The sequence below is a fragment of the Equus asinus genome, chromosome 5 (assembly GCF_041296235.1).
Source record: "Equus asinus isolate D_3611 breed Donkey chromosome 5, EquAss-T2T_v2, whole genome shotgun sequence".
Taxonomy (NCBI): Eukaryota; Metazoa; Chordata; class Mammalia; order Perissodactyla; family Equidae; genus Equus; species Equus asinus.
The window spans coordinates 65,857,200-65,873,601 of NC_091794.1; the positions used below are offsets into that span (position 1 = coordinate 65,857,200).

General features: G+C 48.7%; 1 long non-coding RNA gene across 6 annotated transcripts in view; it reads right to left on the minus strand.

Moving 5' to 3' along the window:
- Window positions 1–244: 244 nt before the first annotated feature.
- The window catches only part of LOC123285920 (uncharacterized), a 51,001-nt gene continuing 34,843 nt past the window's right edge, over window positions 245–16,402 (minus strand). For 2 of the 6 annotated variants that reach the window (XR_011503359.1, XR_011503361.1), the window contains one exon: window positions 245–4,683. This is a non-coding gene — a long non-coding RNA (uncharacterized lncRNA). The remainder of the gene's footprint in view (window positions 4,684–16,402) is intronic. The other 4 variants (XR_011503363.1, XR_011503362.1, XR_011503360.1 and 1 more) reach the window with 4 other exon arrangements.

The window sequence follows — 16,402 nt, forward strand, 5'->3', positions numbered from 1 at the left end:
GTTCTTTAGAAACAAGTCAGTAGGTCCAGCCCACACTCAAGGGAAGAGGGGTGTGGTACATAAGGGCATAATTATGAGGGGGGGTGTTATGGGTTGACTTGTGTCACCCCCCCACCCCAAAATTCATATGTTGAAATCCTAACTCTTTGTACCTCAGAATATGACCTTATTTGGAGTAGGGTCTTTACAGAAGTAATCAAGTTAAAATGAGGTCGCTAGGGTGGCCTAATGCAATATGACTTATAAGTGCCCTTATAAGAAGGGGAAGTTTGGAGACAGACGTGCATCAGGGAGAATGCCGTGTGAACATTAAGACAGGCGTCTACAAGGGGAGAGGCCTGAGACAGACTCTCCTTCACAGCCCTCAGAAGGAACCAATGCTGCCCACACCTTCATCTCGGACTTCTAACCTCCAGAACTATGAGACGATACTTTTCGGTTGCTTAGCCACCCAGTTCGTGTGGTACTCCGTTGTGGCAGCCCCTCCAACTAACACAGGAGGTCACTGAGAGCTGTTTCAGGGGTCACCTATCACAGAGGCCTGAAGTCTGGCGGGTTCAGCGTGGCACTGAGGAAAGGGCTGATCCAGGAGATAAAGTCAGATGGAAATCTCAGGTGTCGGTGGCTGACAGAGAGTGGGAGAGGAAAAGAAAGGGTCTCTGCTGTGACCACCCTCATTTATATGGTCTGGTAACAGTGGGGAGGAGTGAGAGGCGGGTGTTAATTAAGCACCATTTTGAATGGAGTTCAAGTTGACTGCCAAGGACTGCCCGTAGTTCTCATCTACCGGGGAGGATGGCTGCTCCTCTGCATGGCACAGCATCCCGGACTCTTGGATCCTGGTCTGGGGACAGGTGGGGATGTTTGGATTCAGCGTCAGGTCTTTACTAAGCATTCATCCTGCTTGGCACTGGTAACAGGGGAACCATCTTCCCAACCCGTGCATCTGATGAGGACCCTCCCAGCCTCCCACCACGTCGGATCCCTGAGTGAAGCACGGCCGAGTGTTACTGCCTTTGCAACAAGCACAGGCTCAGCCTTCCTCAGTTTCGGGCCTCTCCCCATCCTCCTCCCACCTTACCTGGGCCCCTCTGTCCCAATCTCACTGCGTTTACTGTCCCTACAGTAGTGAATTACTTGTAAGTTCCGCAAAAGATGGACCATTTCAGGTTTCTGGGTCTTGGCTGCTATTGACTCTGCCTAGATCTTTCTTTGAAAATCTAAAAGAAATCTGCCTGGCTTAATTCTATCCTCCCTTCACCACCAAGCTGAAATGAAATGTTCCTGTGTGAAGACTGTCTTGCTCCCCTAGGCAGGTTCTTTTCCTATACTTCATTTTTGTAGAAGACGAATGTTAATTTTTTTCTGTTAGACAATAAGCCCTTTGAAGGAAGGATCTTTGTCTTTTTTGTGTATGTGTATGAGGAAGGTTGTTGCTGAGCTAACATCTGTGCCCATCTTCCTCTATTTTGTATGCGGGACACCACCACAGCACAGCTTGACAAGCGATGTGTAGGTCCGTGCCTGGGATCTGAACCCACAAACCCCAGGCCACTGAAGCAGAGCACGTGAACTTAACTGCTGTGCCACTGGGCCAGCCCCTGTCTTTTCGTTTTTGTGCCCCTGGTGCCCAGTTCCTGGCCTACAGCAGAGCTCAGTCAGCGTTAGCTGAATGAAATGAATAGTTAAAGAAATGAGTGAGCCAACAGAGTGCAGGTCTCGTGCCAGCGAGAGACAGTGAGCCTGTGAGCAGTTCTGAGGCAGAGGCCCAGCACCCTCCCAGCCACATCCTAAGCAAGGGCAGAGAGTGGAACGTGTCCAATTTGCCTCCAGAAAGTAGAGAAAAGCCAAGGAAGACGTCCTGGGGAAGGGGACACTTAGACTGAGTCTTAAAAGAAGATCATGGCTTCATCCCTCGGATGGGGAAAGGCACGTCCAGCTGAGAGTGTGGGATGTGCACACAGCCCAGGGATGTAAGCCAGCTCGCTCCCAGGGAAAGGCACGTCACACAGCACACGGACCTGGGCAGGTGAGGAGCACAGGCACAGAGAAGCCTGGGGGCCTGGAGCACCGTCCTAAGGCGGCTGATGACTCCAGCACCTCAGCTGGACACAAAGTTGTTAAGAAGGTAAGAGGGAACGGGGCTGTGCCCTGCCTGCAGTCGTGACCAGGCGACTGCCTCTAACTGCTTCCTCCTGCTGGCCCAAGGTCTTTCTCAGGATTTATGACTTTCTCTTACATTTTTCTTACATTTTTATCACATTTGAAAGGCCATTTCATTGCATTTACCTGCTGCTTTCCCCCCCAGATTAAAAATAACATATACTCATTTTTTATAAATTGGAAAATATCTTTAAAAAAAAGAGGAAAATTGTATCACCACCACACATAAATACAACCATTGTTTATACAGTGGCATATTTTATTTTATTTATTTTTCTAAACACAGTATAAAAAAAATACAACCTTGTATCCTACAGTTTCAACTCGCAGCACCCAGGAGCCGGATCACACGGTATTTGTTTGGGAGGAGTCAACGACTAGGACTCCCGTCTCGGTGGAGACAGAGGGCTCAAGGGGCGGTTGGAGAGCAAAGTGCTGGCTTTTTTGCTGAAAGAACGTGGCTTCAGAGGTGCAGGCCAAAGGCCTTACTGCTGCCCTCGGAGGAGGACTTTCCCACACAGCTGGCTCAGAAGCGCTGCCCATTTTTCCCCTGCGCTCAAGCAGAGAATAGGGGAGGGCAGAGGGGCTGCAGATGGGCTGGGCTGGTTCCAAAAAGAGAGGCCCGGAAAGGCCGAGGCTCCGCGCCTGCTCCCCAGCTCTCCACCAGCTCAGGCTCGTGTTGGGGGAGAATGGAGTTCTTCCTTGCTCACCCCTCCCTTCTGGGAGGCGTGGGGGTCCTCTTCTCCCATCGGCCCCCTTCCCTTCCTGGGCCAGGCACACACAAAGCCGGAGTAGCTGGTTAGACAGAGCACCTTTTACACATCTGCTGCTGGAAGCTGTCCCCCAAAGGCCCCCTCACCCCTGGGTTACCGACCCTGCTGTGTGCCTGCAAAGCTCCCGGAACTCACCCACATGGCTTGTGCTTGTCCTTCTGCGCTGAAGTGACCTCCTGTCTCCTCTTCCTTCCACACTGTAGTGTGGGCTCCCTGAGAGCAGACACTTGCGATTTGGCTCACTCTCGGACCCTCAGACCTTAGCCCAGAGCCCACTACGGATGTGGAGCCAGGGCTTAGGGGCTGCAGGACGGGACACAGCCACTCCCCCTGTCTGGTAAACTTGGGTCCCAGCCCCAGCTCTGCAGAAGATCCTACTTCTCGCTTATTCTGTCCCTCGGTGTCACCTGTCTCATGGGTTCAGACACTCAGGGCAAGCAAGGCCAGGGACTGCAAGGGGTGGGGGCCCGCCAACAGCGCGGGGGGCAGCAGGAGCGCGCGTGATGTAACCACGTCCCAGGCCTCCCGTTAGACCCTCTAATTTGGTTTTGGAAACATGTGGTTTTGTCCTTGTTCAAATATTGATTTTAGGTAACTTGAGCCTGGCAGAAAAGGCCTCTGCCAAGGCCAGTGGGGCTGTTTGTTTCCCTAATGACATTTTTGCGTGTTTGTATAACATGGGCTGGCGAAGATTTACGGGGCTTTGCACTTGGGAAGAGATTGAGGCAGACTGTTGATGAAGGCCCAGCGCATAAATCAGACCTGCTCAGGCCACAACGGCCGCTGTAGAGACCTGGCCCCCTGCCGCTCTCCCGCGGGAGCGAGGGGTTTGCACCAGGTCAGCAGGCTTGGGAGGGCGCTCCCCACAGCCCTGGGATTCATGGAGCAGCTGGGGGAGGCAGAGAGGAGGAGTGCTTTGGGTGGCAGGCTGAGCAGGCAGGGTTCCACGGGCTTCTCGAACTTCATTACTTTTACAATCATGATTCTTACTGGATCTCTTCAGGTAAAAGTAAAAATTTGAAAACTGCAGGAGCAGAAGACTTTTGCCATGCCTTCCTGACCTACGGTTCTAGTACTGAATTACTCTGGGTCCAAACAGGAAACAAATGGCTCGCTCCAGTGGGGTGTTGAGACGAGTTTAATGAAGGGACTATTAACAAAGGTGCAAATGGAGTTAAGGGACACAAACAGGGGATGGTAGGGACTGGTAACAGTGTCCTTAGAGAGAGCCAGAGCTGTGCTGTGGCTTAAGCAGAAAGCTGTCTGATGAGAATTGAGACCTTTGGTGGAGGAACACCCACTGCCAACCTGTGGCCTCGAAGGAGGGAGCAGGGAACAAAGACCCTGACCGCTCTTTTGCCCTCGCATCTCTGGAGGGTGCTTCCCGTTGGCCGAACCCAAGTAGAAGCCGCAGGGTTGATGGGGTCCACAAAGACCAGGCTCCCGGGCCCAGAGAGACCCAGGTGGAAAGTGGATTTGCAGGGGCGAATGGAAACTACCTAGCCTCACTCAGGAGCTTTGCAGACCGCTGCGAGCAGGCAGGAGGTGGAAAGCCCTGCTTCTCCTCTGCCCTCCACCCATCGCCAACCTTCAGCCAGGTAGCTCGTGTCTTCAGCTCCCTCGTTTCTGTTTTTAACCACATGAGGCTTTGGTGATGTCTTCAAATTTTTTCCTGTGAAAACTGATTCCTTATCTGCCTGAACAGGGAAATGCTGATCTGTCACATCCTGGAGCCTCAGTTTCTCACCTGTGAAACAGAGATAATTGTATGACCTTAGAGCCCTGGGGCAATGACAAAATGAGTTTAAATGTGTAATGCACTTAGGGGTAAGCAGTGGTTAGGAATCAACAGGCAGTGGTTGTTCCCAAACGAGAGCACACTGGAAAAGGTTCCCGGATGAGCCCTCATTCTCTATCTACCTCGGCATCCCTTTCTCCTTTCTGGCCTCAGGTTTCCTGGTTAAATCCAGAAATTTGGAGGCAGTTCTCTTGGGTTTGTGCCAAAGACGTTTAATGAGATGACCTGTAGCCCTTGAGCTGACAAGGTCATCTCAGCTTTCAGGGTCTATCCTTGGCAAAGACATCTCACCTGTCCGGGACTCGGGTCCTCCAGCCCCGCCCTTGTCCATCACCACAAGAAACCCTGGCGCCTTCAGGCACACCAGAGTGTCCTGGAGCCCCCACTGAGCGCAGCAGGCTCCCGCTTTCTCTCTTGAGGCCTGAGAGGTTCAGCCAGGGCAGGCTGGCCCCAGCTGTGCTCCTTGGCACATGAAATCCCAGCTCCTATCAAAGCCAAGCTAGAGAGAGCTGTGGGCACTGGCCGCCCAAGGCCACAGCATCCTCCTCCTCGTTCTGCCAAATGCCACTCCCCTGGGCCCGGGAGACAAAGTTCACATCTTAGCAGCTGGCCCCGGCTATAAGTCTGCACGATTTACCTTGGCTCTCACTGGCACCGATAATGAGGTCATAGAAGGAGAAAAACGATGGGGAAGACCTCTGGAAGGGCAGCAGTAAAACATGCTGCTAGGAGGTGAGAGAGAGCCCCTGAGTCAGGGGTCCTTGGGAGCTGTCTTTGAGAGGCAAATAAGTTCAAAAGTCCCTGACTGAAGGATAAAATGTGTGTTTTTAGGGGCCGGCCTGGTGGCGCAGCAAAGTTCATGTGCTCTGCTTCGGCGACCTGGGGTTCTCTGGTTCGGGTCCCGAGCGCGGACCTAGCACTGCTTATCAAGCCATGCTATGGCAGGTGTCCCACATATAAAATACAGGAAGATGGGCACAGATGTTAGCTAAGGGCCAGTCTTCCTCAACAACACCAAAAATAGAGGAGAATTGGTGGCAGATGACGTTAGCTCAGGACTGATCTTCTTCTTCAAAAGAGGTGTGCTTTTATGCATACCAAAGTCCATCTCTAGACTCTTCTCTCATTTAGTTATTTTTATTGAATCAATTTCTTTAAGGCTCAGGAGCATGATATAGTAAAATGAGCAAGAACTGGGATGTGGAGACGAAAGATAACAATTTCCGGAGCCAGACAGGGCCCATGGTGGGCCAGGTAATCCAGTCCATGCCCCCCTCTCCAGTACTCTCCTCTTCATACCCATGGGTCTGCTTCACTGGGCTTCTTCCAGTTCATCCACCCACCAGACTTTCCTGAAACCTGTACCATCTGAGTCCTTCTCCTGGAAAGCTCTTCCCTCTAACTCTTCCCTTGGCTAATTCCTGTACATTCTTCAAATCTCAATTTATATATCATTCTTCAAGGTCCTTCCCTCATTCCACTTCTTTAGTCTTTCCTCTTTCCTGATAGCTGAAATGCAGTTGTAACCATTGGAGTTTGAGCAGCCGTTTTGGACCATGAGGTAGAAACTGAAGCTGTAGATGGCAGAACTGCAAGACAGAAGGATCCCTGAAGTTGTCTCCAGCTGCCTACCACTTCTGAACTTCACCTCTGTATTTCTCTGTTTTTTTTTTTTTATTGAGGTAAAATTCATATAGCATAAAATTAGCCAGTAACCGTTTTAAAGTGTACAATTCAGTGGGGTTTAGTATATTCACTATGTTTTGAAGCCATCAGCTGTATCTAATTCCAATACATATTAATCACCCCGAAAGGAAACACCACACCCACGAAGCAGTCCCCCCCGACCTTCCTCAGTCCCTGGAAACCGCCGGTCTGCTTTCAGTCTCTCTGGATTTGCCTGTTGTGGACATTTCACATAAACGGAATCATACTATATGTGACCATTTCCATCAGGGTTCTTTCACTCAGCATGTTTTCAAGATTCATTCACGTTAGATCACACATCAGTACTCTGTTCCTTTTTGTGACTGAGAACAGTTGGTTAATGTATAGACCGCATTTTGTTTATCCATGCCTTTGTTGATAGACATTTCAGTTGTTTCCACTTTTTGACTCTTATGAATAGTGTTGCTTTGAACATCTGCATACAGATATCTCTAGATTTCTTTACACAGGATGGGAATAGATTTCTGTCTGTTTAGCCCACTGTTATTCGGATTTTGTCACCCTCAACCGATTACACTTTTAGCTGATACAAGGGATCTAGCAATTACAGTTATTAAAAAATTGTATTTCCTCCTTACCTATCCTGTCTGGAAGTGGAGAATATTAAGAAGCTGAAAGAACTATGTAATCATTTTGTCTCCACCACCATTTCCTGTGTTTCTTTGGGCCTTAGCAATTTATCTATAAAATGGGGATAAACAGGCCCTAAAAGCAGAGGTGTAAACCAGATAATCTCTTGAGATCTTTTCTCTTTGATTCTTCGAAGCATGTTTTGGAAGGGCTCAGGGTTACAGGAGACAGAGTGAAGCCCGTTGAAATGTCATGTCACTGTCTTTGGAACACATTCCCAGATTTATCCCCATCCTTTGTCCTCGAGCTGGATGTTTTGCTTTTGTCTCCCTGACCTGTGGCACCTCTAACACCGCGTGTTTCACAGTCCATCTTAAATCTCTGGCCTACGTACCTGTTTTCTTAGTAGAACATACAATCTTCACAAATAAGTGCTTTAAATGCAGCCGACCTTCCAAGCAAAGCTAGAACATACAAGCCAACCACAGTAACAACAAATATTCTAGGTGTTTCTTCTCACTCAACTCCTTGTCATTCCCAAGCCCCTCTGATCCCCAGGGCCTTGGTGTCTACGTTTTAGTATCGCTCCTAGCTCTCCTTGATAAAGACATCTTCCAATTACCAACTTTGTCCCTGCCCGGTTCCACCTGGTCCCTGGTGTCCCAGCTGTGGCTTCCACTCGTGCCATGGAGTGGCCTTGGACCATGGAACTCTCCATGGCTGTTTCCGCCCTTGCCTCCCTCCCCCATCCCTAGTGCAAAGGAGTACAGGAAGGTTCTAGATCACAGGTGCTTGGAAAATACTTATTCAAGGAATTCCTAAAAGAAAGGAAAAAAGACCTCAGTTGATCAAAGTTGTTTTACCAAGGAACAAAATCTGGAGGCAAAGCCCGATCCTAGTCCTTGTAGGAATCTGGTGAAGAATGACACCATAGAGAGAAAACAACTAATTGGACTCTTTAGCTAAAGACTAAAGTTATGGTTATAATTTCCCTATTTCTCTCTAAACTATCATCTCTTCCTCCTCCTGAAATTAGTTGATTTTTGGTGTATACAAAGGGCACATTAAATGAATTAAACTTGAAAGCTTTTTAAAGTTAATAATAGCTAACGCATATACTGTACAAGTACTTACAGGTGCCAGGCACAATGAGAATTCCTTTACATGGATCATCTCATTTATTCCTTGCAAAACCCTATGTGGTAGATACTATAATTAATTATTTTTATGTTATATATGAAAACATGGAGCCTCCGAGACAGGCTACATAACTTGCCCAGAGTCTCACAGCTGATGAGTGAGGGGCCACGTCTACCCACACCACCACTCTGCTACGCCCAAAAGGAAATTCAGATATTTCCATGTTTCCATCCATTCATCAAGCTTGTATTGAGCAGCTCTTGCTTGGGATAAAGAGTAACTAAAATGGGGTTCTATGCAGGATACAATGAAGAATTTCAACATTATTATTTCTGGAACGCTTCAATAGTCCCTCATTCTCAGCTTCAATCACAAGAACCAGGGAGGAATTAATAAGTGCAGCGGGGATGCCGCTGTCGAAGTACCCCTCCGTGCAGCTGAATAGTGGGACTCAGAGATGTCAGGTACTCATACCTGGAACCTGGAGCATCACTTACATGGCAAAGACTTCGTAGATATGATTAAGTGAAGGATTTTGAGACAAAGAGATTACCTTGGATTATTCTGATGGGCCCTAAATGCAGTCATAAGTGTCCTTATAAGATGGAGGCAGAGGGACACTTGACTACACATGGAAGAGGAGGAGGCAATGTGACTGTGGAGGCGGAGACTGGAGTGATGCGGCCACAAGCCAAGGAGTGCTGACAGCCACAGACGCTGGAAGAGGCAGGAGCAGATTCTCCCTGGGAGCCCTGATTTTGGACAGTGAAACTGATTTAATACTTCTGGCCTCCAGAATTGTGAGAGAATAAAGTCCTGGTTTTTTTTCTTTTTGTGAGGAAGATTGTTGCTGAGCTAACATCTGTGCGAATCTTCCTCTGTTTTATGTGGGATGCTGGCAGAGAGTGGCTTGACGAGCTGGGCTAGGTCTGTACCTGGGGTCTGGGCCTGCAAACGCTGGGCCGCAGAAACAGAGCACGTGAACTTAACTGCTACGCCACCGGCTGTAAATTCCTGGGGGATTTTTATCATTAATTAATTAATTAATTAGCTTTTTTTTAGGAAGATTAGCCCCGAGCTAACGTCTGTGCCCATCTTCTTCTACTTTATACGTGGGATGCCTACCACAGTGTGGCTTGATGAGCAGTGGGTAGGTCCACACTAGGATCTGAACTGGCGAACCCCAGGCCGCCAAAGCGGAACATGCGAACTTAACCGCTGCGCTGCCACTGGGCCAGCCCTTAAATTCCTACTTTAAGCCACTAGTTTTGTGCTAATTGGTTACAGCAGCCCCAGAAAACCAATACGCCAAGTTACCCTATTTTGCTGCTTTGATGGCCCTGGGATCATTAGAACCCAGGACAGTTATGAAACACACAAAGTAGGAAACTGAGTTTCAGAAAAATAGATGAGGCTGCAGAGGATCAAGTGGCTAGCAGCGATGGAGCCGAGATTGAAACCTGGTTCTAACTCCCGAGTCTCGCCAATCACTCTACAGTTCATAACCACCTTGATTTAGCTGTCTTTTAAATTTTTTCCTGGGAAACCAGAGCAGATTTTATTTGCTTTTTTTAAAAGATATCGAATCTGAGGTTCAGCGAGGCGAAGGGACGTGCTTGACGTCACACCAAAGGAGCTGGGATTGGAAGCCAGTCTGGGTCTTCAGTCTCCCTGCCCTTGGACCTACAGCTCCGGCCTGTGACAGATTCAAACACTGGAGGCCCTGCCTGTCGGGAGCTGCCTGCCAGCCCGGCGCAGGCACCCGCAGCTTATCAGGCTGACCTTTGGCTTTCCAAGGCAAACCCCTGCCTGGAGGAAGCTGCCAATAGGCGGCCAAGGCTGTGTGTTGTCCTTATTTAGAATTGCTTCCATCTAAACTAGCCCTGCTCTTGCAAAACATGTTTATTCTGGTTTCCTCTCCCTGCTGGCTGCCTGACCAGTGTGGGCCCAGAGTGCAGCCGCTCCAGCTCTCAGACCTGGGCCAGCCAGGGCAGGACAAAGAGGAAAACACGAGCCTCCGGAGAAAGGACACAGAAGGGCATGATTTCCCTTCCCAAGTCACGCGCCAGACGGGATGGAGACCCTCTCTTTAGAGTATTGCTATGGACCCCTCAGAGAAGGCAGCCATTCAAAACATACCCCTGCTGAAACTGACCTCAACTTAAAACCCAAACAGTTTTAGAGTCACAATAATAACGATGATGGCTTTTTAATAATAGAGTAAATTGCTTTTCTTAAATACTTATTGTAAACCGAAAACTCTATTAAATCTCTTACATAGTTTATTTCCTTTAATCCTCAGGATAACCATACTAGATAGGTACTTTGAGTACTTTATAGACCAGGAAGCTGAGACTTCAAGAGGTCAAGGCCATATGGCGGGTAAGCCACAGGAACTGAGATTTGAAGCCAGGACTCTCTGCGTCTAGAACGTGTTCTCTCATACAACGCTCTTCTTTAGGGACTCCTGGTCTGGCTCCTTTGTTAGAAGAGTGAGGTTCAGAGACACAGTGACTTGCCCAGGGTCACACAGTGAGTTCCAGCAGAGCTCATTTTCCAATATTCCAGAACAGTGTTCTCTCAATAGGTTACCCCAATGTAAACAGTAATTTAAGAAGGAAGGAAACACAGCTCACGATTTCCTACTCACTGTGACTTGAAAGGCTTGTTTTCCCCTTTGCTCATCCCTTTGAATCTTGGTTTAGAGACGTAATTGTCTTGGGGACCAATATGTCTCTTCCATGGGCATATCTGGGCATAGTCGGCAGTGAGAGGAGCGAGAAAGCCCCGAAGATGAAGGGGCACATGCCTGCCAGGTTCCTCACAACAACCTCACACGGAGAGCATCTCTGAAACAAGCCTCCAGGAGTCATCTCACGGAAACTTCCCTCTCTCCTGGCGAGCCTTCCCAATTTACAGGAGAGTAACATGCACTTCAGAGGCAATATATCCCTTGTCCACAGTGAACAGCTGGTCCTCTCACCTGAGCCTTCTGACTGCCGGTGACGGCGCACAGAAACACCGCAAACAAGCTGGTTTCTCCCAGGCCTGAGAGCTCCTTGCCCAGGCACCCCTCCACTATTGTATCCTTTGGAAATGAAAATGTGTTGCAAACTCTGCTTTTGCTCTGTAGAGGGATGGAGAGGGAAAGGAAGACTCCAAATGAATTTCCATGTAGTATCGGAGGGGGTAATAGTTGGGGAGAGAGGCAACCCAAAAAACAACTAGAAAAAAATACTTTTCCTCTCAAGTCACTCTCTTGTGGGATGTACAGCACATCTTTCCAAATAACCTTTCTACAACGTGTGCCACGCACAGATGGGCGTAGCCTTCTTCCCAATGACTGGCCCCGTGTTGAATTCTGACGCAGATGTCAACATCTGTGTGGAGAGCGGGATCAGCAAATAAAAGGGGTGGGTGAGTGGGGAACGGGGCATGCTCCTTTCCTGCCCGGTGGGTCGTGAGGGAAGATCCCTTTGGGGGCCGGCCAGAGTCCGTCCATTGGATAGTTGGTTTCCCTTCTCTGCCCGCATGGTTTCTGTCTCACTCTTGCTCTAATTATCCTGTTTATGACGCCCTTCCAGGGATGTCACAGTTTTTGACAAGGTTCATAGTTGGCTTACAAAAGGCAATTATGACACCAGTTTAATGAAGATGAAAAGGGTGTACTCAGAATCTTCTGGACTCCCTCTATTTTTTTTCTTTCTGCCTAATGGCAAACAGTATGATTGGTATGCTCTCCCCAGAATATGAAGGGAAGCCAAGGTCAGTTTGCTGAAAGTAAGCCTTGATTTTCTCATGTATGATAGGCAAGATGATCTTGGCCTTTGCTAACTCACATGCTGTTGAAGATCAAAGAAACACGGAAACTTTAAAAACTCTGAAGTGCTAGTCTAAGTGCTAAATTATTGGGCAGACTATGATCTGGAGATTTCCCTCCTCCAATGGAAAAAAAATCCTAAGTAGTCATTAATGTTTCAAACTGTTGCCACCCGGGATCTCTCCTCTGCTGTCTAGAGTGGACCGCAAAGGATGGATGCGTGGGCAGTGAGGGCGGGGGTGACGGGGAGGAAGGTGCTCCCGGCTGAGTCAATGCTGACTTTCAAGTCTCAGAGCGGCTGTTTGCTAGCTGTTTGTTGCTAAGCAAAGCCCTTATTCTTTTCAAAGCCCAGCTTTCCAATCTGTAAAGTGGAACGACAATGCCTACCTCACAGGGCTTTTGTCAAACTGAATAGGAAATAAAAATGGCTGCCAAATACTGAGCACCTGGTTCGTATAAGCTCCTGGACATTAATGACCTCAGCACTAACAATGTCTTAGAAAACTATGCTTTATTAGATTGCCTTTAGAATTAAGGAGATTGAAGCTCAGAGAAGTTAAGCAATTTGCCTAAAATCATAAAGTAAATAGAAGAGCTAACATTCTAACACAGATCTATTTATTCCCAAATCTGGTAACCACTCACTGCCTCACTTGCCTTTCAGTGTACACATGGGAATACTTTAAAAACAGTACAGTGATGCGGAGTGTTTGTTTCATGAGCAAACACTTTCGAAGGACTCATTCTGTGAGCCCCTTGGGATGCAGCCAAGTAATAGAGGCCATGGGCTCAGTCTTTCCTTCCTTTGGATCTCAGTTTTCCCATCTGAAGAACAACAGAGAAATCTCTTACATCATCTTTAAAGTGCCATTCTGCTAAGCTCTGACTCCCTAAAAGTATATACTAAAAGGATTTTGAGAAAGTAATGTGTCAAAGTGAAAATGGGGAGGAGAGCTCTGACGTTCATCAGAGCCCGTGCTGTGCCATGTGCTGTGTTTGATAGTCCCCAAAGGTGGCTGCCCCCAACTCCTTCCCTCTCGTCTGTCCACACTGCTCCTCACGCCAAGAGGTGACACCCACTTGAACCTTCCCCTTGAACCTGGGCTGGCTTCAGTGACTTACTTGGCCAACAGAACACAGCAGAAATGATGATCTGGAACTGCCGGGGCAAGGCCACAAGAAGCAATTTGTGCCCAGGTCTTCTGTAACGCTGGCTCTTAGGATGCTCCCTCTTGGAAACCAGCCCCAGGGCTATGAGAATTCCATGCCCCTTGGAAAGGCCATTTTAGGTGTTCCAATCGACAGGCCCCGATGAGCTCCCGGCCAACGTCAACTGCCAGCTCTAGGAGGGCACCCTCTCGGACATCCAGTGCAACTGAACCTTCAGAGGACTCCAGCCCCAGCCGGGCGGGCTCTGCCCACAGCCACACGGCAGAACTGCCTGGCGGAGCCCAGAGACTCAGGAAGTTGCTGTTTCAAGGTACTAACTTTAGAGGAGGTCGGGTAGGCAGCAATAGGTAACTGAAACACACATCATTTAATTCACAGTGAAATTTGTCATTTTAGCTCCATTTTATGGAAAGGATGCCTAAAGTTCAGAGAGGTTAGGTTAATTGTCTAAGGTCACAGAATGTGGCAAAGCTATATTCAGAAATTAAATCTACTTTATTTCAAGTCTTGCATTTTAACCTTTATTACTAAAGGATCTTTTTTGTTTGTTTAGTCATTTATTTAGCAAAACCATCAAGTTGAGGTAGACAACTGACCCTAGATACTGCTACATATAATAAGATTTGGGGTAAATTATAAAATAATTACTGTAACTTTCCTTTATTGGGTATTAATTATCTACCAGATTTTAATGATATTTAGTTATGGCGCATAAAGCTAGGATTACGCTTCCCACATTTTGGTGCTATTTTGGCCAAATTGCTGGTCCAAGCTTCTCTGAAATATCTACACATTCATCAAAGTGCAAGCTCTCTTCGTCTCTCCCCAGCTTTCTCAGCCCCGTCCCCAACTTTGCAGACGCCTCTGCCACCCGCCACCTCCACGGCGCCTGTGCCCTGAGCCCCGAGAACTCGGCCCTTTATTCAAAGCTCATCAGCAAATGATAATTGAGCACTGACTCTGGGGAGGCACTGTGTTCGCTACGGGTGACTTGGAATCTGGGATTCAGACTACAGTCATATAGACAGACAAATAAGTGCACAGCTGTACCCCACAGCCACGGGAGGCCTTTGTGAGTCCTCTCACTCCTTTCCACTCGCATTCAGCCTCCACTTCCCCAGCCCTGAGCCGCTGCTCCAGCTCTCGGCCCCGCCCTCGCTGGGGCTGGCTCTCCCGCCTTCTCCTCGCAGGCCTCCTTGCACTTTCATTCCCTCTGTGCGCAGACTCAGCGATGGTCGCACAGGTGTCTGCTGTCCTCTGTATCTCTCCCTTTAACTGAGTTCCTTCAAAGCGGGATCGGCTTTTTCCATTTTGTTTTCCTTGCCTTTTTAAAATAATGTATCAAATTTATAACACTTAATGACCATCAGTAAAAACAATGAAAGTGAACGCATATGAACATTTCAAATCAGGTGTCATCTCCAGCACTCAATTCACTTCTGCACTTTTCTTTGGTTGTTCAGTTTGGAACACCTGAGCCGCTCACATGAGCAGTTGCAAGACAGTTTTTAAAGAGCCAGCTTTTGCAAGCTTGGGGGCGTGGGGTTCACAGAGGGGCCAGGCCGGTACTCATTCAGAACGTCACGCACAGACTGCAAACCGGCAGCACGTGCAGTCATTGGGTAACAATCGGGCTGTCACAGATAGGCACACGCTAAGTGTAGGTTGTGCTTTGTGCTGAAGAGGCTGGAAGGAGGGCGATGCTTCCGAGAGTAACTGGGGCTCAGAGAGCAGGGGGCACTTTAGAGAGGGGCTCAGGAGAGCTCCTTTGAAGAGGCGAGGTTTGAGGAGATAATTGAAGAATGAGAATAACCCAGGATGCAAAGGGCTGAAGGAAGAATATCCTGGACAGGCGAGAGTAAGTGCAAAGGCCTCGGAGCGGGACAAAGCCTAGTTCACTCTGCACCGGCCTCGAAGGCAACCGCATCAGGGACTTCACACAAATGCCCTCAGGACCTCTTCTACATGCCTGACCTCTTCTCTCAAACTCGTGTCATTGAGCAACCTGGGGAGGTCCTGCGCCCGCTTTATGGCTGAGGAGCAGAATGGGGACGTGACTGTCACACACGGCTGGATGTTGACAGGCCATAATGAGGTCCCGGCAACACTCGGGCTTGGAGTGCAAGGGTCCTAACCACAACATCACACCACTCCACAGCCAGGAGTTAGAGTCATTCCTAAAAGCGAACCTTCTCCCACCAGAAACCAGGACTCCGTGCCAGGGCGGGATTTATGACCTAGTAACTGAGGACAGAAATAATTGGTCACATTAGTGCCTGGCAACCCCAGGCCGGCTCCGCTGTGGAGGGGCAGCCTGCATTGAAAGGGCTGAGGCAAGTTTACTGTTCTCAGCTCAGGTACTCTCCTGTGGCCAACACAGCCCTAATGAGCTCTGCATATTCAAGACACGAGTAATTGATGGTCCAATTTAAGGTGTGCATGGGCCACATTTCTTTCCAGGCTCTGGAGGAAAAACACCAGCTGAGGAAGAATGAAGAGCTGCCTGTTCTAAGTTATTTTCCTTCTGTGGTCATTCGATCCCCAGGAAGAAGGCGTCTGCCCCATCGAGTGCCTGGAGAAAGGAGGCAATTACCCAGAGAAGTCAAGCAAAAAGGGAAGGACAAATGAAAATCCCGCCCCAGGGAGGAGGTCCCGGGCTCCACGCTGGAGTGGATACGACCCTCAGCACACCCTGCCTCGCACAGAAGCTTGGGTTAAGGCTTGGACTTTGGGGTCAGAAAGATCTGGATTTGAAAACTAATTCAAATGCCTTTTATATTTGTGGCCTAGGCAAGATTTAACTTCTCTGTGCCTCAGTTTACTCATTTGCTAAGGGGGCATTAAGAGCATAGACTTTAGGGTGATCAGACCTGGATTTCAAGCCCAGCTCTGCCACTGACAGTGTCATAAAGGGCAGGCTACCAACCTCTAGTGTTAGGAGGAAGTGACTAAAGGGTTGCCTTGGGGACTGTGGGGAGGACCAGCTGAGGTGACACATAGAATACATGTGCTCAGTGCTTTGGAAAGTCATTGTTAACTTGTTACACACCGCCCCTAAGCCTATGACAGTGGCTCTCAAAGTGTGGTCCCCGGACAAGCAGCAGTAGCCTCACCTGGGAACGTGTCAGAAATGCAAATTCTCGGGCCCCACCCCAGACCCACTGAATCAGAAACTTTGGGGGTGGGCCCAGCCCTCTGGGCTTTAACAAGCCTCCAGAAGATTCTGGTGCATGCTGAAGC